Genomic DNA, 25,947 nt, shown 5'->3' on the forward strand with positions numbered 1-25,947 from the left:
CTAAGTCCTTATTTGCCTTATCTGGGTCCAGTATAAACTGTATAACTCGATGTCATACCTATCATTTCATCTTGCGTTGCATATTTACTTTGGGACTACGGACGTATTTCGGGAGATCTCCCAGCACTGCATATTTACTTTGGGACTATGGACATATTCCGGGACATCCCCCTGTACTGCATATTTACTTTGGGACTACGGACGTATTCCGGGAGATCTTCCAGCACTGCATATTTTCTTTGGGACTACGGACGTATTCTGGGAGATCCCCCTGTACTGCAAATTTACTTTAGGACTACAGATGTATTCCGGGAGATCCCCCCAGCACTGCATATTTACTTTGGGACTACGGACGTATTCCGAGAGATCCCCATATACTGCATATTCATTTGAAACTACGAGACGGTACCCGGAGAGATTTCCCACTGTGTTTACCTTGTTTTGAGCCGAGGGCTCCCTTAACTATTAAATTTTCAAAAATTTCTTTAACTGTGTTACCGTAAATTCTACTTATATCTTTTACTGTTTAATTTATTATATTTACTCCGGTAGGGCCTTGATCTGACCTCGTCACTACTCGACTGAGGTTAGGCTTGGCACTTATTGGGTACCATTGTGGTGTACTCATGCCCTTCCCTGCACATGTTTTCGTGTGCAGATCCAGGTGCGAGCTATCAGCCTCGGGGTTAGTACGTGTTGCTGATTCTAGGAGACTTCAAGGTACTTCTGCTTGCGTCCGCAGATCTTCGGAGTCCCCTTCTACTCCCTCGCCTAGATACTTTCTTTATTATCCTCAGACTTTTGTATAGAGCTACATAGATTATAGCAGCTTGTGACTTAGTGATATTCCAGGTCTTGTGAAATTATTTTGTATATGCCGAGTGGTACTACTCTTGGCTATTTATAATATGATATTTATCCTTAAAATGTTGTTTATCCTTTATATTTTTCGCAATAGTAGGCTTACCTAGTCGTAAAGACTAGGTGCCATCACGACACCTTACGGAGGGTTAATTTGGGGCCGTGACAAGTTGGTATCAGAGCCCTAGGTTCGTAGGAGTCGCGAGTCACAAGCCGATTTATTAGAGTCTCGTGGATCGGTGTGTAGACGTCCGTACTTATCTTCGGGAGGCTATGTAACTGTTAAGAACAATCACATTTCTTTTATTTCCTTGTTGTGCGAGTTATTGACACCAAAATCTCTAAGATTCTATTATATTCTTTCTCACATATAGTGAGGATCCGCAATGGGAGGAACGACGATCAGGCACCCGAGCCCCCTTCCAGAGCCACCAGAGGCCGGGGTAAAGGACGACCACGCGGTGCAGCCCGAGCACCTACGAGAGCTGCGTTAGAGGAGCCCCCAGCAGCTCCAGCTGGAGGGCCAGCACCGGAGATCCCTATTGCTACTCCAGCCCCCCAGGAGACTTTATCTCAGTTCTTGAGCATGTTCAACACTCTGGCTCAGGTTGGACTATTTCCGATAGCTCCCGCTACATCTCAGGCCGAGGGAGGGGCACAGACTCCCGAATCCCGCACCCCTGAGTAGAGTGTCTAGGTTAATCAGGCCTTAGAGTATATTCCTATGCCCCTAGTGGCTCCGGTTCAGCATGAGATCAGGGTAGCTGCTTCTGAGGCAGAGCAGCTCAGACTTGAGAGGTACAAGAAGTACCACCCACCTACTTTCAGCGGACTAGCTTCAGATGATGCTCTTGGTTTTCTTGAGGAGTGTCATCGTCTTCTCCGCACTATGGGCATTGTGGAGACGAGTGGAGTTTCTTTCACTGCTTTCTAGCTGAGGGGAGCAGCATATCAGTGGTGGCATGCCTATGAGCTGAGTAGTCCGGATGAGGCAGCCTCACTCACTTGGACTCTCTTTTCGGAGATGTTCTTGCATGAGTATGTTCCTCAGAGCCTCAGGGATGCTTGGCGCGCAAAGTTTGAGCGGCTGCGCCAGGGTGCTATGACTGTGTCGGAGTATGCAGTCTGTTTCAGTGAGTTAGCTCGCCATGCACCGGCTCTGGTTGCTACAGTCAGAGAGAGGGTTCGTCGCTTCATTGAGGGACTCCACCCCAGTATTCGGACCAGTATGGCCAGGGAGTTGGAGATGGACATCACTTATCAGCAGGCAGTGAGCATTGCCAGGAGAGTGGAGGGCATGTTCGCCCATGACCGAGAGGAGAGAGAGGCCAAGAGGTCTCGAGAGACTGGTCATTATTCAGGAGCTCGTGCACCAGCAGCACGCTATGGTAGGGGTTTTGTGAGTCGCCCTGTTCATTCAGCTCTTCCAGCAGCCAGCGGTGTCCCAGCTCTTCCTAGACCTCAGGAGCCCTATTATGCACCGCCAGTATCCAGTATGCCTCCTACTCAAGGTGCTATTACCGGCCAGTCCAGCAGGCCAGGTCCGAGTCAGTCTCAGCCGCCGCGTCCTCCGAGAGGTTGTTTTGAGTGTGGTGACACTCGTCACCTGGTTAGAGATTGCCCCAGAGCCAGGAGGGGTGCACCTCCACAGACTTATCAGCCTCCACGTGCTCCACCGGGTCCTCCGACCATTCTTCCAGCACCAGCTGCTACCCCACCTCCTCAGCAAGCTTGAGGTGGAGGTCGGGGAGGTCGAGGTTGCCCTAGAGGGGGAGGCCAGGCTAGGTACTATGCCCTTCCAGCCCATTCAGAGGCCGTTGCTTCAGATTCAGCCATCACAAGTATCGTCCCTGTCTGTCATAGGGATGCATCAGTATTATTTGACCCAGGATATACGTATTCATATGTGTCTTCTTATTTTGCTCCACATTTGGGGATATCTTAGGATTCTTTGAGTTCCCCTGTTTATGTATCTACTCCTGTGGGAGATTCTCTCGTTGTGGACCGCGTATATCGGTCGTGTTTGATTTCTCTTAGTTGTTTAGAGACCAGAGCCGATTTGTTATTTCTCAATATGGTAGATTTTGATGTTATCTTGGGCATGGACTTGTTGTCGCCCCATTATGCTATTCTTGATTGTCACGCTAAGACCGTGACGCTGGCTATGCCATGTTTGCCGAGATTAGAGTGGAGAGGTACCTTAGAGTATACTCCCCGCAGGGTCATTTCATTTCTTAAGGCCCAGCGAATGGTTGAGAAGGAGTGTGATGCGTATTTGGCCTATGTGAGAGATGTTAGTATTGATACCCCTACAGTTGAGTTAGTTCCATTAGTGAGGGACTTTCCACATGTGTTTCCATCTGATCTTTCGGGCATGCCGCCCGACAGAGATATTGATTTTGGCATTGATTTGTTGTCGGGCACTCAGCCCATCTCTATTCCTCTATACCGTATGGCTCCTCCTGAGTTGAAGGAGCAGTTGTAGGAGTTGCTTGATAAGGGTTTCATCAGGCCCAGTGTATCACCTTGGGGTGCTCCGGTCTTATTTGTGAAGAAGAAGGATGGTTCTATAAGTATGTATATTGATTATCGGCAGCTGAACAAGGTTACAGTGAAGAACAAGTATCCTTTTCCTCGCATTGATGATTTATTTGATCAGTTACAGGGTGCCAGGGTGTTTTCCAAGATTGACTTGCGTTCTGGCTATCATCAGTTGAAGATTCGGGAGCCGGATATCCCGAAGACTGCTTTCAGGACTAGATATGGTCACTATGAGTTTCTTGTCATGTCATTTGGGCTGACCAATGCCCCAGCAGCCTTTATGCATTTCACAGTGTATTCCGGCCTTATCTTGATTCCTTCATCATTGTGTTTATTGACGACATCCTGGTATATTCCCGATCTCGGAAAGATCATGAGTAGTACCTGAGGACCGTGCTTCAGACTTTGAGGGAGAAGAGGTTATATGAAAAATTTTCTAAGTGTGAATTCTGGCTTGATTCAGTGGCATTCTTGGGCCACATAGTGTCTTGTGATAGGATCAAGGTAGATCCAAAGAAGGTGGAGGCAGTGCAGAGTTGGCATAGACCGTCATCAGCTATGGAGATCCGCAGTTTCCTTGGTTTGGCGGGGTATTACCGTTGCTTTGTGGAGGGATTTTCATCCATTGCAGCACCTATGACCAGGCTGACCCAGAAGGGTGCTCCGTTCAGGTGGACCGAGGAGTGTGAGCATAGCTTTTAGAAGCTCAAGACAGCTTTGACTACAACCCCAGTATTAGTATTGCCTACAGGTTCAGGGTCATACACTATCTATTATGATGCCTCGAGGATTGGCCTTGGAGCGGTATTGATGCAGGACGGTAGGGTGATTGCCTACGCGTCTAGACAGTTGAAGGTGCATGAGAAGAATTATCCAGTTCATGATCTCAAGTTAGGAGCTATTGTTCAAGCCCTAAAGATCTGGAGTCATTATTTGTACGGTGTTCCCTGTGAGATTTACACTGATCACCGGAGTTTGCAGTACTTGTCCAGGCAGAAGGACCTTAATTTGCATCAGCGGAGGTGGTTGGAGCTACTTAAAGACTATGATATCACTATATTATATCACCCGAGGAAGGCCAATGTAGTGGCCGACGCCTTAAGTCGCCGGGCAGAGAGTTTGGTGAGCTTGGCATATCTTCCGGAAGCTAAGAGGCCCTTAGCCTTGGATGTTCAGGCCTTAGCTAACCAGTTCGTGAGATTGGATATTTCAGAGCCTAGCCGGGTATTAGCTTGTGTGGTTGCTCGGTCTTCTCTTTATGACCGTATCAGGGAGCGCCAATATGATGATCCTCATCTTCTAGTTCCTTAAGACAGGGTTCGGCGAGGTGATGCCAGAGATGTGACTATTGGTGATGACGGTGTGATGAGGATGCAGGGCCGGATCTGTGTGCCTAATGTAGATGGGCTTCGGGAGTTGATTCTTGAGGAGGCCCATAGCTCGCGGTACTCCATTCATCCGGGTGCCGCAAAGATGTACCAGGACTTTAGGCAGCACTATTGGTGGAGAAGAATGAAAAGGATATAGTTGGGTTTGTGGCCAAGTGTCTCAACTGTCAGCAGGTTAAATATGAGCATTAGAGACCGGGTGGATTACTTCAGAGGTTGGAGATCCCAGAGTGGAAGTGGGTGCGGATAACCATGGACTTTGTGGTTAGACTTCCTCGGACTTTGAGGAAGTTTGATGCTATTTGGGTGATAGTAGATCGGCTGACCAAGTCAGCTCATTTTATTCCAGTGTTGACCACTTATTCTTCTGAGAGGTTGGCTGAGATTTATATCAGAGAGATTGTCCGCCTTCATGGTATTCCAGTATCCATCATTTCAGACAGAGGTACACAGTTCACATCACAGTTTTGGAGAGACGTACAGCAAGAGTTGGATACTAGGGTGGAGTTGAGCACAACCTTTCACCCTCAGACGGACGGGCAGTCCGAGCGCACAATTCAGATTCTTGAGGATATGCTTCGTGCCTGTGTGATGGAGTTTGGAGGGTCATGGGACCGATACTTGCCACTTGCAGAGTTTGCTTACAACAACAGTTACCAGTCCAACATTCAGATGGCACCGTATGAGGCCTTGTATGGTCGGCAGTGCCGATCCCCAGTGGGATGGTTTGAGCAAGGCGAGGCCCGATTGTTGGGTATAGATTTGGTCCAGGATGCCCTGGATAAGGTGAAGGTGATTCAGGAGAGACTTCGCACAGCCTAGTCCAAGCAGAAGAGTTAAGCAGACTGTAAGGTTTGTGATTTGGCATTTATGGTTGGTGAGCAGGTCTTGCTTCGGGTATCGCCTATGAAGGGTGTCATGAGGTTCGGGAATAAGGGAAAGCTGAGTTCGAGGTTCATTGGTCCTTTTGAGATATTATGACGAGTTGGGGAGGTTGCTTATGAGCTTGCCTTGCCTCCCAGCCTAGCAGGAGTTCACCCGGTATTCCACATATCCATGCTCCGGAAGTATCACGGTGATCCGACTCATGTATTGGATTTCAGCTTAGTCCAGTTGGACAAAGATCTATCTTATGTTGAGGAGCCAGTAGCCATTTTGGATAGGCAGGTCATAAAGCTCAGGTCAAAGAATATTGCTTCAGTAAAGGTCCAGTGGAGGGGTCAGCCGGTCGAGGAGGCGACTTGGGAGACAGAGCAGGATATACGCAGCCAGTACCCTCATCTTTTCACAGTTTCAGGTATGTCTTTATACTCGTTCGAGGATGAATGATTGTTTTAAGAGGGGGAGGATGTAACGACCCGACCAGTCATTTTGAGAGTAATAGCCCCGATCCCCTATTAACTGCTTTCCCCAAATCTTTTTCTGCTATTGTGACTTGCCGGGATGATTGATTTTAAGTTTCGGAGTGTTTTGAGACACTTAGTCCCTAAATGAGAACTTAAGCCCTAGGATTTGGACCGTAGTCGGAACTATATGAAGACGACTTTGGAATAGAATTCCTTCGGTTCCGTTAGCTCCGTTAGGTGATTTTGGGTTTAGGAGCGTGTCCGGATTGTGTTTTGGAGGTTCGTAGCTCATTTAGGCTTGAAATGGCGAAAGTCGAATTTTTTGGAGTTTTGGGCCGGTAGTGGAATTTTTGATATCGGGGTCGTATTATGATTCTGGAAGTTGGAGTAGTTCTGTAATGTTTATTATAACTTGTGCACAAAATTTGAGGTCAATCGGACGTGATTTGATAGGTTTCGACATCGGTTGTAGAATTTAGAAGTTTCAAGTTCTTTAAGTTTGAATTGGAGGGTGATTAGTGATTTTAGCATTGTTTGATGGGATTTGAGAGCTCGACTAAGTTCGTATGGTGTTTTAGGATTGGTTGGTATGTTTGGTCGAGGTCCCGGGTGCCTCGGGTGTGTTTCGGATGCTTAACGGGTGAAACCTTGGACTTAGAGAAATTTCTGATTTTTGCTGGTTCTGGTGTTTTCGCACCTGCGATGGGGAGTCCGCAGGTGCGGCCTCGCAAAAGTGTGGCTTGCAGGGGCAGATGCGAGAAAATCGAGAGTTGGCCTGGGGTCGCAGGTGCGAGGAAGTTCCGCATCTGCGATGCCCGCAAATGCGCAAGGCTATTCGCAAATGCGCAGAAGCGGAAGGGACGTCCACAGGCGCGAGTGCGCAAGTGCGGCCCTTCCGTCGCAGGTGCGAAGGAAGAGGTGGTAAGTGAGTTGCGCAGATGCACACGTTTTCCGCACAAGCGCACCCGCAAGTGCAAGCCCAGGTTCCGCAGGTGCGGAAATACCTGGGCAGTGACTAAAACCTAAGGGCTTCGCAATTTTTATTATTTTTGGGTTTGCAAACTCGGGTTAGGGCAATGTTTGAGAGCATTTTCGAGGCATTTCTTGAGGTAAGTTCCTTGTGCTTATTTTTGGTCAATAATCTTGCCTTGCCATGTGTTTTCCCACCTAGTTAATGTCTATTTAAGGTGGAAATTAGAAGTTGGAAGCTAGGCATTTGGAAGTTTGAATTGTGGATTGGAGGACCATTTGGTGTCGGATTTTAGTAAATTTGATATGGTTAGACTCGTAAGTGAATGAGGTTTCTAGTTTCGTGAATTTTGTCGGGTTTCGAGACGTGGGTCCCGGGGGCCGGGTTTGAGCCAATTTCGGATTTTGGCCTAATTTTATAGTTTTTCTTGTGGGATTCATTCCATTAGCGCGTATTGATGGTATTGTACTGTTTTGAATAGATTCAGGCCATTTGGAGTCGGATACTTGTGGCAAGAACGTGATATTGAGTTGATTTAAGCGGTTCGAGGTAAGTGGCTTGCCTAACCTTGTGTTGGGGACTTCCCCCTTAGGATATCTTGATATTATTTGGTGTGTGGGAGCCGTGTATGTGAGGTGACGAGTACGTACACGGGCTATAATTGTAAAAATCTTGTTTAACCTTTTTAAACCATAAATTGCTTCTCTTATTAAGGTTTACTAATATGTTTAATTATGTAGTTTAGACTAGAAAAATATGCTTACGTGTTTTAACTTCCTAATTGACATTCTGTGCGTCATGTTTAGCTAAGTCCTTATTTGCCTTATTTGGGTCCAGTATAAACTGTATAACTCGATGTCATACCTGTCATTTCATCTTGCATTGCATATTTACTTTGGGACTACGGACGTATTCCGGGAGATCCCCCAGCACTGCATATTTACTTTGGGACTACGGACGTATTTCGGGAGATCCCCCTGTACTTCATATTTACTTTGGGACTACGGACGTATTCCGGGAGATCCCCCAGCACTGCATATTTACTTTGGGACTACAGACGTATTCCGGGAGATCCCCTAGCACTGCATATTTACTTTGGAACTACGGACGTATTACGGGAGATCCCCCTATACTGCATATTCATTTGAAACTACGGGACGGTATCCCGAGAGATTTCCCACTGTGTTTACCTTATTTTGAGCCGAGGGCTCCCTTAACTGTTAAATTTTTGAAAATTTCTTTAACTGCATTACCTTAAATTCTACTTATATCTTTTACTGTTTAATTTATTATATTTACTCCAGTAGGGCCTTGACCTGACCTCATTACTACTCGACCGAGGTTAGGCTTGGCACTTACTGGGTACCATTGTGGTATACTCATGCCCTTCCCTGCACATATTTTCATGTGCAGATCCAGGTGCGAGCTATCAGCCTCAGTGTTAGTACGTGCTGCTGATTCTAGGAGACATCAAGGTACTTCTGCTTGCGTCCGCAGATCTTCGGAGTCCCCTTCTACTCCCTCGCCTAGATACTTTCTTTATTATCCTCAGACTTTTGTATAGAGCTACATAGATTATAGCAGCTTGTGACTTAGTGATATTCCAGGTCTTGTGAAATTATTTTGTATATGCCGAGTGGTACTACTCTTGGCTATTTATAATATGATGTTTATCCTTAAAATGTTGTTTATCCTTTATATTTTTCGCAATAGTAGGCTTACCTAGTCGTAAAGACTAGGTGCCATCACGACACCTTACAGAGGGTTAATTTGGGGTCGTGAGACCCATCCCATCCCGCTAACAAACGATATGGGACGGGACGTGACGGGACGGGACGGGTTCGCGGGCCTTAAGTGCCATTTTTTAAAAATATTATTTAAGCATTAAGTTTGGTAACGACTATTTTTTTGACAATGACTAAGTTTTTAAAGTTTGCAACGGCTAGTTTTTTTACTTATTTAATAAACTTAAAAATTAAACGAAAATTAGAAAACTAAATAAAGAATTATAAAATATTAAAACAAAAGACTTGTAATGAAATATTCTAGTAATTATAAATTTATAATAGAGTGATAATTTATTTAATATAATTTTAAGCCATTAAGTAACTAAGTAAGAGTAAGACAATTAATAAAACAAATTCAATGAATATACTGAAGATATTTGGTTTGAAATTTAAAAACATTATTTCTAACCGTGGTCTTAGGAAAACCTTGAAAAGCAGGATTATAAGTTTCTTGTATATAATGCACAAAAGCAGGGTAAGAAGGAAAAATAAAAGGTAAGCCACATACAGCCACCATTTTGGCTAAGTTCTCACGATCTCTATCTTTTTATAGGGGCGTAAAATAGTACCAGAAGCATGGTCATGCTGTGTTGTAAAAAATTAGAACCCCCGCCAGATCCACTAGGAGTGCCAGTACCGGTGCTAGGATCCGCTATTAGTCCGACTTCTATTTTAGCTTGTATTCATAAAGCTTTGTGCTCCCAACCTAAGTGCCTAGTTAAACTCCCCATCCCACCACTTTTGGTGTGCGCAAAGTTTTGCTTACATATTCCACATGTATTACGTTAATTGACTTTATCATATTTAAAAAAATTTCATACAAGTGATGTTTTGGGACGTTCACCCTTAGGCTTACCCCTTACAGAAGGTACATAGGGTAAAGCTCCAGACCGAGATTCAGTCTGAGTTGGAGCTTGTGTTGCGGGACTACTGGGTGCTTCATCTAAATCTTCTTCCTCATTTTCTTCATCCACATTTTCTTCGTCCTCAATAAAAATATCATTGCCAAATTGTCTTTGTAAAGTTTCATGATCTAGTTGTTCTCCGAAATTAATATTATAACATGCGGGGGGTTGGAAAAATGAAGTTTCATCAACATGAGTCATTTCATCTATATGTTTTCTAATTCCAGGAGAAGGGTTAGGATTAAGACTAGGATTAGGATTACTACTACTTTCACCTTTACTACTTTTTTTACTAGTTTTTTAAAATCCAAATATATTTTTAGGTGCCATAATTTAAATATGAAATTAAATTTAAAAAGTTAACACAAAAATTAAACACACAAATGAAATACGAAAATAGAACACGTAAAGTAAACACAAAAATTAAGCACTAAAATGATATTAAAACAAAAATTAAAATTAGGAGATGAAACGAGTGCACCGTGATTAAATATTAAAACTTGAAGAAATTGCCCAAAATATTGCTCCAAATACTTGACGAATTAATTTGAAACTTGAAAGTTGCTCCAACATTTTGCCCAAATACTTGAAACTTATCACTTGATAGTGAGAAAATTGAGAGAATGTAAGAGATTTGAGAGAGAATGATTGATTTTTATGGGAAAAAATGAAGAAGGATGGGGTATTTGTAGTAAAAAATAGGGCCAAAGTATAATTTAATAAACTTAAGGGTTATTTTAAAAGTTTGGGGGTAGGGGTGTTTGGGGGGGGGGGAGGCCAATTATAGCCATTTTTGGCCGTTGGGAACGACTATTTTTGCAATTGGAGCCGTTGTCCAACGGCTAGAATTCAAAAAAAATATAAAAAAACATAGGACGCGGGACAGGTGGGACGGGACGGGATGGAACGGGATGAAACAGGACGGGACAAACGGGACAAAATTGTCATCCCGTCCCATCATGTGTTCCATTTAACATGGGCCCATCACGTTTAGAATTAAGTGGGACGGGACAGGACGGGACGCGGGACGGGACTGGGACGGGATGGGACGGCCTGTCCCGTTGGACAACCTTAAGGTAGACTAACAAATTCAGAGAATGTATTGTTTGCTTTGGAATAAAGAAGCCAATTAATCATGTCACTTTTTAATTAAGAATAGTTTCCGCTTAGTCTTTTTTTTTTAAAACATTAAAAACTATGGGCCACATGAGTTCATAGTGTAGTCAAAACTTTCTGCGAAAAATTAATAAATAGTCATTTTTACGCCCGGTCAATCAAATTTAGCCACATAATCAAAAGTCAACCTTATTTACCCATTAAATTAGCACGGAAACAAATTATTGACTAAAATACCCCTACTCTATTTATATATTTACGCGACACGACCTCACACTCTGTTTCACCAGAATCTTGTGGCGTAATCTATAGATTAAAGTAAGCTCTCACAATTATTCTTCTGATTCTTCGAATTTTCTGGTTTGATCTTCTTATTCTTCTCAATACGTTAATCCGTGCTTAATTATATAATATATCTTCTCGTTTGTAATTCAGATCGTAACTAATAATATCTGCATTGTTCTGATATTATTATAAATTATATATGATAAACGTTTATTCTATTATTAATTGTATAATATATAAATGTAATTTAGTTTCAAGTAATTTATGTTGTCATTAAATATCGAAAATGTCTAGTTCTTCAAAAAATACACAGTAAAAGTGATGGAAGATGAATTAATTGCAGAACAAAACATCCAGTATAATATACTGGACCTTTCTGAATAGATATATTAAACTTATAAACTTCCAAAATATTATACGGAGAGTATGTATGATTTAAACACCAAGAATATATCTAAATATTTAAGATTCACCTACTATTCTGAATAAAAAGATGGAGTTTTGTTGTTAGATATGTCAAAACTACACAGTCTCCAGCTTATAGTATTGGGGGTATCTTTGATTCAAACTACTACAAACAAATATGCATAACATGGTATAGAACACAATACAAGTATAAAATGCTTCACTTTTCTTAAATTAATATGTAAAACTCAGAAACTTCCAACAGATTATACTGGAAATATCTATGATTACACATGTAAAATTTTCAAGGTTCGACTAATGTCCTGAATAAAATGCTAAACTTTTATAATTACATATGTGAAAAATACAAACTCTGTAGCATATAGTACTGGAGGTATCTTTAATTCAAAACTAGAAAAAATAATACATAAAATAGTGAAGAACAAAATGTTAGTATAATATACTAGACTTTTCTTAATTAATATCTAAAACTTAGAAACTTCCAGCTGATTATACTGGAAGTATCTATGATTCAAATAAAAAGAACACATCTAAGTTTTTAAGGTTCCCCTAATGTCCTGAATAAAATGCTAGACATTTATGATTACATATGTCAAAACTATAAACTCTGCAGCATATAGTACTGGAGGTATCTTTGATTCAAAACCAGAAAAAAGACTGCATAAAATGGTATTACAGTGTTTGATTCAAAACCAGAACAAAATACTAGTATAATAGACTCAAGCTTTTTCTGAATTAATATGTGAAACTCATAAAATTCCAACGTATTATACTGGAAGTATCTTTGATTCAAACTACTACAAAAAATTATGAATAAAATGGCATAGAACACAACACCAGTATAAAATGCTGCACTTTTCTTAATTTAGTATGTAAAACTCAAAAACTTCTAGAAGATTATACTGGAAGTATCTGTGATTCAAACGAGAAGAAACACATCTAAATTTTTAATGTTTCCCTAATGTCCTGAATAAAAATCTAAAGTTTTATGATTACATATGTGAAAGATACAAACTCTGCAGCATATAATACTTGAGGTATGTTTAATTCAAAACCAGAAAAAATAATACATAAAATGGTGAAGAACAAAACGCCAGTATAATATGCTGGACTTTTCTTAATTAATATCTAAAACTCAGAAACTTCTAGCTGATTATACTGCAAGTATCTGTGATTCAAATAAGAAGAACACATCTAAGTTTTTAAGGTTCCCCTAATGTCCCATATAAAATGCTAGACTTTTATGATTACATATGTCAAAACTAATAAACTCTACAGCATTTAGTTCTGGAGGTTTTGATTCAAAACCAGAAAAAATACTGCATAAAATGGTGTTACAGTGTTTGATTCAAAACCTGAACAAAACATCAGTATAATAGGCTGGCGCTATCTGAATTAATATGTAAAACTGATAAAGTTCCAACGTATTATACTTGAAGTATCTTTGATTGAAACTATTACAAAAAATTATGAATAAAATGGTATAAAACACAACACTAGTATAAAATGCTGCACTTTTCTTAATTTAATATGTAAAACTCAGAAACTTCCAGTAGATTATACTGGAAGTATCTGTGATTCAAACGAGAAGAAACACATCCAAATTTTTAAGGTTTCCCTAATGTCCTGAATAAAATGCTAAAGTTTTATGATTACATATGTGAAAGATACAAACTCTGCAGCATATATCTTTAATTCAAAACCAGAAAAAATAATACATAAAATGGTGCAGAACAAAACGCCAACATAATATGTTGGACTTTTCTTAATTAATATCTAAAACTCAGAAACTTCCAGCTGATTATACTGAAAATATCTGTGATTCAAATAAGAAGAACACATCTAAGTTAATAAGGTTCCCCTAATGTCCCGAATAAAATGCTAGACCTTTATGATTATATATGTCAAAACTATAAACTCTGCAGCATATAGTACTGGAGGTATCTTTGATTCAAAATCAGAAACAATACTGCATAAAATGGTGTTATAGTGTTTGATTCAAAACCAGAACAAAACACCAGTATAACAAACACAGTCTAAGTTTGTAATGACTTGAATAAAATGCTGAAAACATCTAGCATTTTATACTGGAAATATCTGTGATTCAGACTAGAATAAAACATCTAAAATGTCTACACTTCCTCTAACAGTATATAATATTTTAAATTTCTCTGATACAAAACACAAAAAAAGTTAATGGCTAATCTTTCCCCTATTTTCTGAATAAAATGCAGGATACTAACATCTAATTATTTGTGTACATTAAATGAAGGATGCATACAAATTTCTTGATTATTGCTTTCATGGAAAATGGAAACCAGATTAACAGTATTTAGATCATAAAATGAAGCTCCTGCTTATAAATGATGGGACTTCATTTGACGAATTCATTAATAAGATTTTTGAACTTATGTAGTTCGACAGGAACACGTTTGAAGCAACAGTATGGCTTAATATCAACGTAGGTACTGGCAAGGGAATACATGTAACAAAAGATGAAGAACTTACTTTCTGTATGATGCTTTTTAAGAAACGATCCATACTACAAAGGCTGCAAATTTGTTGTTGATATATCAGAAATACTTTCTGAAAATTTTACTGGAGATCAACAACAAGAAGGTAATGCAATAATGGAGATTGACAATCAACAATTATTGAAGGGAATCACATATGTTCCAGAAGAGCAACTCATGCTGATTTCTGAAATACCAGAAGAGCAACACATGCTGGTTTCTGAAATTACAATGGAAAATAAGAGTGTAATTCCTATAAAAGATCAACACTTTGAAACACTACACACAATTAAAGGGAGAAAAAAGAAAGCAAAAGGAAAGGCAAAAGAATCCCCATCAATAATACTAAAGGAAAATGCATCATTGGATGATGTAAAACTAGGGTCTGTTTTTCAAGACAAACATTCTATGATTAGATGTTTTTGCTTAGCACCAATAAAGGAGCACTTTGAGTTCTATGTTGAAAGATCAAGTAATACAAGATACTCTTTGGTATGTACTGATGAAAAGTGTGGTTGGACTATTTGAGGTTCAAGAACTAGGGAATCAACACTTTTTAAAATAGTTAAATTACAGAGAACACATGAATGCTCGGTTGACATTAGAAAGTCACATCAAAGACAAGCGACTTCAAATGTGATAAGAGATTACATTGTAATGACCCGACCAGTCGTTTTACTTTTTAGACTCCCCGTATATGCTTTTACTATTTTATGACTTACGGGGATGATTAGTTTGAGATTTGGAAGGGTTCGGGTTGAAATCGAAATACTTGGTTCCTTAAGTTGGCCTTAAAAGGCTAAGTTTGACTTTGGTCAACATTTTGAGTAAACGACCTTAGAATCAGGATTTGATGGTTCCAATAGGTTCGTATGATAATTTCGGACTTGGGCGTATGTTCGGATTGGGTTTTGGATGCCCCGGGAGAGTTTTCGCGCCTAATAGTGAAAATTAGTTCTTTGAAGGTTTTAGAAGTTGTTTAAATTTGGTTTAGAGCGGGTTTTCATGATATCGAGGTCCAAATGGAATTTCGAGATTGGGAATAGTTCTGTAATATCATTTAAGACTTGCACGCAAAATTTGGTGTCATTCCGAGTAGTTTAAGTACGTTTTGGCGCATTGGGAGTAAATTGAAGAACTTGAAGTTCATAAGTTTGATTCAATTGGTTTTGGAGTGTGATTCTTATTTTTAATGTTGTTTCGGGCGTTCTGAGAGTTCGACAAGTCCGTTTTATAATTTCAAACTTGTTGGTATGTTCGGGTGGGGCTCCGAGTGTCAATCAGACGAGGCTCGGACCAAGTTGGAAATCTGGAGCAACAACTGAAGCTCCCAACTGCTGTCATAATCGCACCTGCGCTTGGCTAGCCGCAGGTACGAGCTCACAGAAGTGAGCCAGAGTTCGCAGAAGCGGCCAAGGAAGGGCAGCCCAAGATCCGTAGGTGCACCCTAACCTTTGCAGAAGTAGGACCGTAGAAGCGGGACCCCGTCTGCAGAAGCGAAGCCAGCCTGCCTGGGCACTTCCATAGATGTAGAATTTTGTTCGCAAAAGCGACAACGCTGGTGTGGCCATGCGACTGCAGGTTTGAGATCGTTGGAGGCAGTGAGGTCTTTTTTAAAACGGGACTTAGTTATTTTGGCTAATTTATTTTCATTGTTGGGCGATTTTTGGAGCTCTTAGAGAGGGGATTTCAGCTATCACTTTGAGGTAGGTAATTTCTATACAATGTATGTTAAATACATAGTTTATGGGTAGATTATAACATGTAAATTAGTAAAAATTATGGGTTTAGGTGAAAACCTAGGTTTTTGATAAAAATGAGATTTAATCATGAAATTCGTTATGGAATCTAGTAAAAATTATATATTTGAGTTCATGAGGTTATGAGTAACAACTTTCTTTAAATATTTTCGGAATCCGGGCACGTAGGCCCGGGGTGAATTTTAGGAATTTTGCAAATAGGATTGGGATATCACTTTGATAGTTAAGATATAAACTTTTAAGCGTGTATTAATTATTTTAAATAATATTTGACTAGTTGCGAGTTGTTTGGCGCCAAATTGAGGGTTTGGGCACAATCTTGTACCGGAAAAGGAGGCCTTGAGACAAGGTAAGTCTCTTTTCTAACCTTGTAAGAGGGAATTAACCCCATAGGTGAACTTAATCATTATGTACTTCTATTTGTGGAGGGGGGGCTACGTACGTATGAAGTGACAAGAGTCCATGTGTAGCTACTATTCATGCTTATGTCCGGGTAGATTTAGGCTTACACCACGTTTTTGTTGATGCCGTTGCTTGTTTATGCTTACTAATTGTTTGGATTAAAGCGGAGGTTGAGGATTTCAATATTTTAAAGGTTCCTAGCTGAATTTCATACCTTGAAAAAGAATTGAGAAATATTATGATAACTTGAAAAAAATCTATATTCAACCTCTTCGCAAGTATATTCCACGAGAGGGGTAAATTTCCACTACTCTCATGGAAGCGGGCCGTTCGCCTAGGCAGGTTGATTGATGTATCTATGGTTCGGGCCGTTCGACCTTCGACACTGCACAATATATTTATATATATATTTGGAGCAGGACGTACGTCCTCGGCATAATTCGTGCGTAAAGATATTGGAACCCCTTATATTTAATATTGTTCCATGGACTGGAAAGGTGAAAGGATTAGACGAGAAAAATGACTTGGTTCTCACTTGAAATGAAAGGTGTCACGACCCAATTTTCCCTCCGTTGGGTATCGTGATGGCACCTAGTCTTAGGGACTGGGTAAGCCTAACATTTATTAAATAACAACAATAATTAAATAACATCTAACAATCTTTGAAATGGAAACCTCTATAAAATTTACAATTCCCAAAACCGGTAGTACAAGTCATAAGCTCTACAGAGTTTGTTACAATTTTTTAAATACAACTGTTTGAAATAAAGTAAACAGTGTGAATATAAATCAGAAGGTGACTCTGAAGCCTTCGAACGCAATAACAGGTTTACCTTGAGTCTCCACAACAACAATCTGCACAGCTAGCTAATGATCAACTGACTTCGAAAATACCTGGATCTACACAAAAATGTGCAGAAATGTAGTATGAGTACACCACGGCGGTACCCGGTAAGTATCGATACTAATCTCAGTGGAGTAGTGACGAGGAACAGTCAAGACACCTACTGGACTAAATAATCTGAACAAGTATAAGTATAGAAACAACAGAGTATGATATCTACATAAAGACTACGCGGAGTGGCAATTAATACGGTAAATTTCAGTAAGAAAGGGATACTACAACTATTAGCGGAACACCATAATAATGACATAAAAGAACGAACGGAAACATAGCCTAAATCTGATGAACACAATTTAAAAGAAGGGCAGGTAGCAACTAGAAGAAAAACAACCACTTTCACACAGAGTGTTTAGTCAATAAACTCCATGAGGTACCAAACCTCATACTATTCACAACTCACGGGTCCCAATACCTGAACCCTAACACTTGGCATCATGTGCCCTCATTACACTTCATAACCGCACTGATGACTCACGTACCAAATAGAGCCATCCTCACATAGAAGGCAAGTAAATAAGGGTGTGCATCTATACTCAGCAGTATCAAGAAAACCTCTTAACTGATAAGAGTACTCAACTATGTGTATGCTTGTACAAGTGTCCTAACATGGTTCATGCCAGCTAGTAAGTATAGAAAAAGAAATGGATAGCACGTACAATGTTTTCTCATAACTTTACACAAGATAAAACTCACACAGATAAGTGTACCACTACACAAACATCAACAACAAAATGCCCCCAGGCCATCACAAGTCATCACAAAATAATCCCTGACATAACCCACCTTGTCTCACCATGTGTACAATAGTAAAGTGAATGCCCGCCTTGTCTCGCCACACGCACATAATAATGTTCCCACCTTGTCTCGCCACATGCGCAACCCCCACACACACACACACTTTTATATATATATCCCACCTTGTCACGCCGCATGTGCAAATATCAATACTAATGATAGCACGATAGAAACCTCATGTAACCCAATAACACTCGCACGACAGAAACCTCGTGCATCACAATAACAACAACAGCAGGGGAGAAACCTCGTGCATCACAACAACAACCTCACGGAAGAAACCTCGTGCATCACAATAATAAGTACAACAACAACAATGACAATAAAACAAGGTACATCAAGTAAATCAACTCAAGAACCTTCGATCGCAAGAAACGGTAAAACTAGTTTGCAAGGAATAGCCATAATAAAGAATACTAGGCATAATAATAACAACTCAACAAGGAAGAAAATAATATTTAACAATGGTCTCACAATGTACGATTCAGCAACAAGAAACTAACACGAGTCAAATAATTTCGAATAAGGGCAAGTCCACTAAGGCATAGGATATCTAAGCTTCTTTTAAGTTTAGACAATTATGGAAGAGATAGAACCAATTCAAATAAAAGTGGGCAGCGAGAAAATCACCATAACCTCAATTAAAGTTGAACATTTACAAAAAAGGACAACTACAACTTCAAATAAAGATACGCAGTTAGAGAAAAGATAACATGGCAATGGAAGAGATAACAATTTCAATTAAGGCACTGAAGAATCAAATAAGCAACAAGAGTGGATCATGAAGTAATTAATTCTAATTTAAGCAGGTATAGGTGAAACTAGTAATTAAGAGACGTATTCATAACATAACAACTACATAATTAGTGAATACAAGGACCTAAGAACCCTAAAAGGCAAATTTTCCACAAATAAGTCCGAGCACGTAGTCGTCACCTTGTATGTACGGACTACAATTAGCATAGAATACTCAAATCCTAAGGGGTAGTTCCCTCACACGAAGTTAGGCAAGATACTTACCTCAAAGAAGACAGATCGATACTCTAAAATGAACTTCTCGGGTGAAATGACCTCCGGACGGCTCAAATCTAACCAAAATAACTTCAAAGCACAAAGAAAACTCATAGGAAACTATTCCGGATCATAAAGCCTCAATCTTTATCAAAATCTAAAAATTGACTTAAAAGTCGACCCCCGGGCCCGCACCTCGGAACCCGACTAAATTCACAAAACCCGAACACCCAATCCGATATGAGTTCAACCATACTAAAATTATCAAATTCCAATACCATTTCGTCCCTCAAATCATGATTTTTCATTTTGGAATTTTTCTTCAAAAACCTCTATTTTCCTCAACTCAAAATACAAATTAAATGATAAAAATGAAGATAAAATTATGGAATATATTAAATTCTAGGTAAATAACACTTACCCAATCGTTTTGCTTGAAAACCCCACAAGGAAGCTCCCAAAATCGAAGTCTTAAACTCAAAATATGAAAAAAATGGCCAAAGCCTCGACTTAAATGTTTCTGCCAGGATTTCCGCATCTGCGGACAAGGAACCGCATCTGCGGATTTACAGCCGCACCAACGGGACTGCAGAATCAAGCTTCTTCGTAGGTGCGACCGCAAAAACGGCCTTCGCACCTGTGTGTTGGCCTCCCCAGAAGCGAGCGAGCTCCCAGGCCCTTTTGACCGCAGAAGCTCACGCAGAAGCGGAGCCGCACCTGTGCTCCAAAATGTCGCAGGTGCGAGACACCGGAATTAGACCTGTTTCAAACTATGAAAAACATCTGAAACTCAATCAAAACATGCCAGGGGCCCCTGGGACCCCATCTAAACATACAACCAAGTCCTAAAACACCCTACGAACGTAGTCGAGCCCTCAAAAGACGTCAAACAACAACGAAAATACGAATCACCCTCCAATCCAAACTTAATGAACTTGAAACTTTAAATTTCTACAACCGATGCCAAAACCTACCAAACCATGTCTGATTGACCTAAAATTGTGCACATAAGTCATATTCAACATTACAGACCTACTCCAACTTTCAGAATTGAAATCCGACCCCGATATCAAAAAGTCCACTTCTGGTCAAAATCAACTTTCGCCATTTCAAGCCTAAATCAACTACACATTTCAAATTCACGGTCCAGACATGTTCCTAAGTCCAAAATCACCCAATGGAGCTAACAGAACTGACGGAACTCCATTCCGGAGTTGTCTTCACACAGTTCTAACTACGGTCAAAATCCTTAGACTTAAGCTTCCGTTTTAGGGACTAAGTGTCCCAAATCACTCCGAAATCACAACAAAACCTCACGACAAGTCAATACACATAATACGAAACTGCTCAGAACCTTATGCCGCCGAACGGGACAGGATTTCTCAAAACGACCGGCTGGGTCATTACAAAAGGACTATTTACTTATTTTCCTGCTCTGAGTTCTATTATCATTTTATATATTATGTTTAATTAGAACTTCATACTATTATATTTTTGGCCCATAGTAAGTGTCTAAATCGACCCCTCGTCACTACTACCGCAAGGTTAGGCTAGATACTTACTGGGTACATATTGTTTATGTACTCACGCTACACTTCTGTACTTGATGTGCAAGATCTGAGGCAGGTGCATCTGGTTATCAGTCCGGTGCGCATGCTTGACTTCTGGCCCGAGACCACACGGTGAGCTACACTTCCGAGCCGTTCAGCAGTAGCCGGAGTCTCTCTCTTTGATTTATTTTCTGTCTATTTTATTTCAGACAATGAAGTAGAGATCTTTTATATATTCTACTAGTAGCCCACACACTTGTGATACCAGATCTTGGCACACGCTAGTAGACTTATGATTTTGGATTTATTTTTATGATTACGATTTGTACTCAGTTTCTTTCGTTTAATTATTTTGCATCTGTAAATTCCTAAATCTTTTATCAATGAGGAATGATATTCACTTAACAAACTTATTAAAAATGGGAAACTACTAGATTGATCAGTGTTGGCTTGCCTAACAATGGTGTTAGGCGCCATCACGACCTATAATGGAATTGGGTCGTGACATACATGATTGATAACTTAAGTGACATAGCTACTGAAGTAAAGCATAAGTTTGTCATTTAAGAAATGAAAAAAGCACATGGAATAGATGCTGGTTATGGAAAAGCATGGCGTGCTTTTAAAAAAGGGATATCTTTATTAAGAGGAACAACAGAAGAAAATTATGAGCAGCTACCGTCATATTTGTATATGATGGAACAAAAATATCCAAAATCATATACTAATATTAAGAGAGATGCAGAAAATAGGTAAAAAAAAACTTGTAAAATTTTAGTATTTCTTTTGTTTTTTGTCATCATTATTTTCCAATTCATTAGTGAATACTGCAAATGGCACAAAAAACTATACATTAATATTAAATATAATACTGCATTTTGATATGTAAAATATAGATTCTACAGTATTAAAAGTTTCAAAATTACCAGTATAATATACTGGTTTCATATACAAAATATACAAAATCTCAAGCCTATTATTCTGGTACTATATTTAATTCATAGTAGAAACACACATCTGCTAATATCCATTAGTATTCAGCTTGTCATACTGTAAAACTAAATTTTATTTACTTTTCAATGTAACAGGTTTGTTTACATGTTTTTTTATCTATGGGGCGTCAATTTTTGGGTGGAAGTATTGTAGACCACTTATTGCTGTTGATGAAACATTTCTAAAAAATAAATATAGAGGTGTTCTATTAGTGGCAGTTACAAATGATGCAAATAACCAGATTTTTCCTACAGCATTTGGGGTAGCGGATTCAAAGAATAACGAGTAATATGAATGGTACTTCAGAGAATTAAGAAAAGCAATTGGCATTCGTAAAGAGTTAATATTTTTGTCAGATCGACACAAGGCCATTTCAAAAGGAATTGCAAAAGTTTTCCCAGAGTGCCACCATGGTATATGCATATATCATTTAGAGAAGAATCTAAAGGAAAGAAGAATGAGAAACACTGTAATAAACATGTTTCAAAGTGCTGCAAGAGTACATTCAATCAGAATTTGATGACTTTATGTCCCAAATAGCTGATGTTGATAAGAAAACAATCGACTATTTAATGGAGGAACCACAAGGAAGATGGGCTCGTTTTTAATTTGAGTCAATGAATAATGTTTTGAGAGGTGCAAGAGAATTGCCACTTTTAACAATGATAGATTTCATACAAGAAAAATTGCAAATCTGGTTCTATGAAAGAAGGACAGCAACAGAAGGAATATTCCGTGAAATATCAAACTGGGTAGAAGCAACATTGGAAGACAAAATTAAACCAGCTTTTACATTTAGAGTATTGCCGATTGATCGACTCAAATTCAAAGTCAAAGAAGGGGGTATAGAATTTATTGTTGATCTATACAAGAGAACATGTGATTGTTCTAAATTTCAGCTAGATGAGATACCCTGTGAACATGCAATTCCTATAATTGACAGTATATATCAAAAGAAATCGCCTTTCTGCTCCGCCTATTACACAAGGAAATTTTGGTTGAAAACATATGAAGGGCAAGTAAATTCTATAGGTGATTCAACAACATGGGTTATACTAGATACTATTAAATCAGAAATAACTAAGCCTCCGGATGCAAAAGTTATGCTAGGAAGAAGATAGAAGAATCGACATGTCTCCTGTACATAATTCACGAAGGAATCAAGATGTGGTCGTTACAAAAGATATGGGCATAACAGAACAAATTGCACATATTCAACAATAGTTCATCCTTATGCAAGAAAATACAGAAAAAATAATGATTGATTATATACAATAAGGTTGCATGCGCTCATTCAAAAAACTGATTGTAATCCAAAATAATTTGCTCGGGATTCTTGTTTCTCAAAATATTATTACTCTTTATTTTTCTTGTTTCTTGGTTTGAATTCAAAATGACTGTAATCTTTGTTTCTTCTTGTAACGACCCGACCGTCGTTTTGAGAATTTAAGTCTCGATCGGCGGCATAAGGCCCTGAGCAGATTCGTATTATGCGTATTGACTTGCGTGCATGGTCGAGTTCAGTTACTGGATGATTCAGAGTGATTTGGGACACTTAGTCCCTAAAATGCAAGCTTATGTCTTAGGATTTTGAACATAGTCAGAACTGTATGAAGACGACTTCGGAATGGAGTTCTGTCAGTTTCGTTAGCTCCGTTGGGTGATTTTAGACATAGGGATGTGTCCAGATTGTGTGTTGGAGGTTTGTAGCTCATTTAGGCTTGAAACAGGGAAAGTCAAATTTTTTGAGATTTTGACCGGTAGTGGACTTTTTGATATCGGAGTCGGAATGCGATTCCGAGAGTTGGAAAAGCTCAGTTATGCTATTTGGGACTTGCCTGCAAAATGTGACGTCATTCCAGGTTGGCTTGATTGGTTTCGGCACGAGTTTTCGAAGTTGGAAGTTTTGGAAGTTCATAAGTTCGATTCGTGATGCTATTTGTATTTTCGACATTGTTTGATGTGATTTTAGACCTCGAGCGAGTCCGTTTTAAGTCATGGAACTTTTTGGTATGTTTAGACGGGGTCCCAAGGGCCTCGGGTGTGTTTCGGATGGGCTACAGGCCATTTTCTATTATTTTTGAACTGCTGAATCTATCATATGGTTTTCTCTTTCGCGTTCGCGTCTGTTCCTTCGCGTTCAATATTTCTTCTTTGCGTTCGCGAGCTTGTCTTCGTGTTCCCGAAGCACTTCTTGGCAGCCTCATATTTCTTCTTCGCGTTCGCGTTCGCGTTCGCCGTCTCGCGTTCGCGAATGTTCCGTCCCTTGTTCTTCGCATTCGCACTCCTTCCCTCGCGTTCGCGAAGGGTTTTTATGGACAGCCATACTTTTCTTCTTCGCGAACGCAAGCCTTTCTCTGCATTCACAATGCTTTCAGACTTGGGTAGAATATAAGTTTTCCAAATCGAGGGTTAGGCCATTTTCAACATATTTTGACTTGTAGAGATCGGTTTTGAGCTATTCTTTGTGGGTTTTTCAAGAAAATCAATTGGGTAAGTGTTCTTCACCTAGAATTTAATATATTCCATGATTTTATCTTTATTTGTATCATTTAATTTGTATTTTGAGTTGAGGAAAATGGTGGTTTTTGAAGAAAGTTTTCAAAATGAAAAATCATGATTTGAGAGACGAACTGGTATAGAAATTTGATAATTTTAGTATGGTTGAACTCGTATCAGAATGGGTATTCGGGTTTTATGAAATTTGTCGGGTTCCGAGGTACGGGCCCGGGGGTCGACTTTTGGGTCGGTTTTTAGATTTTTATAACGATTGAGGCTTTATGATCCGGAATAGTTTCTTATGAGTTTTATTTGTGCTTTGAAGTTATTTTGGTTAGATTTGAGCCGCCCGGAGGTCATTTCACCCGAGAAGTTCATTTTAGAGTATCGGTCTGTCTTCTTTGTGGTAAGTATCTTACCTAACTTCGTGTGGGTGAACTACCCCTTAGGATTTGAGTCTTCTATGCTATTTGTAGTCCGTGTACGCGAGGTGACGAGTACGTGCTCGGACTTATTTGTGGAAAATTGGCCTTTTAGCATTCTTAGGTCCTTGTATACACTGATTATGCAGTTGTTATGTTATGAATACGTCTTTTAATTACTAGTTTCACCTCTACCTGCTTTAATTAGAATTAATTGCTTCATGTTCTGCCCTTGATACTTATTTGAGTCATCTATGCCTTAACTGAAATTGTTTTCTCTTCTATTGCCATGTTATCGTTCCCCTAACTGCTTATCTTTATTTGAAGTTATAATTATCTCTCTTATAATTGTTCATCCTTAATTGAGGCTATGATTTTCTTTATGCTGCTTATCCCTAATTGAATTTGTTGTATCTCTTTCTTAATTGCCAACCTTAAAAGAAGTTAGATATCCTATATTTTAATTGACTTGTCCTTATTTGGAAGTATTCGCCTTCTATTAGCTCCCTCGTTGTCGAACTATACATTGTGAACCGTTGTTACATAATATTTCCTTTCTTGTTGAGCTGTTCTTATTATGACTAGCATTCTCTATTGTGGCCACTCCTTGTGAATTAATTCCTCCGTTCCTTTGAGTTCTGGAATTTCTGAGTTGGTTTATTTGTTATATCCTTGTATTAGTGTTATTGTTGTTGTTGTACTTGTTGTTCTTGCATATTTACTTTGGGACTACAAGGCGGTACCTCGGGAGATCCCCTATTGAGCATTTACTTTTGGGATTACAAGACGGTATCTCGGGAGTGCCCTTTGTTGATATCTCTTTGTTATGGGGTTGCACGAGGTTTCTGCCATGCTATTGTTATTATTGATATTTGCACATGCGGCGTGACAAGGCGGGATATATATATGTGGGTTGCGCATGTGGTGAGACAAATGTGTGTGGGGGGGGGGGGAAGGGGGGGTTGCGTATGGGGCGAGACAAGGTGGGAATATTATTATGCACGTATGGCGAGACAAGGCAGGCATTTACTTTACTATTGCACACATGGCAAGACAATGTGGGCTGTGTCAGGGATTGATTTGTGACGATTTGTGATGGCCTGGGGGCATTCTTGTTGTTGATATTTGTATAGTGGTACACTTATCTGTGTGAGCGTTATCTTGTGAAAGTTGTGAGAAAACAATATTCTACGTGTTGTCCGTTCTTTTTCTTATGCTCACTAGCTGGTATGAACTATGTTAGGACACTTGCACAAGCATACACATAGTTAAGCACTCTTATCGGATAAGAGGTTTTCTTGATATTGTTGTGTATAGATGTACGCCCTTGCTTTATTTGCCTTCTATGTGAGAATGGCTGTATTTGGCACGTGAGTCGTCAGTGCGGTTATGAAATGTAATAAGGGAACAGATGTTAAGTGTTAGGGTTCAGTTATTGAGACCCGCGAATTGTGATTAGCCCGAGGTTCGGTA

At 39.6% G+C, this 25,947-nt stretch overlaps 1 pseudogene; it reads left to right on the plus strand.

Annotated features, from left to right (window-relative positions):
* The window catches only part of LOC142163886 (uncharacterized), a 92,595-nt pseudogene extending 77,929 nt beyond the window's left edge, over positions 1 to 14,666 (plus strand).
* Positions 14,667 to 25,947: the final 11,281 nt, after the last annotated feature.

This window comes from Nicotiana tabacum, chromosome 9 (genome assembly GCF_000715075.1).
Source record: "Nicotiana tabacum cultivar K326 chromosome 9, ASM71507v2, whole genome shotgun sequence".
In the NCBI taxonomy this organism is placed as follows: Eukaryota; Viridiplantae; Streptophyta; class Magnoliopsida; order Solanales; family Solanaceae; genus Nicotiana; species Nicotiana tabacum.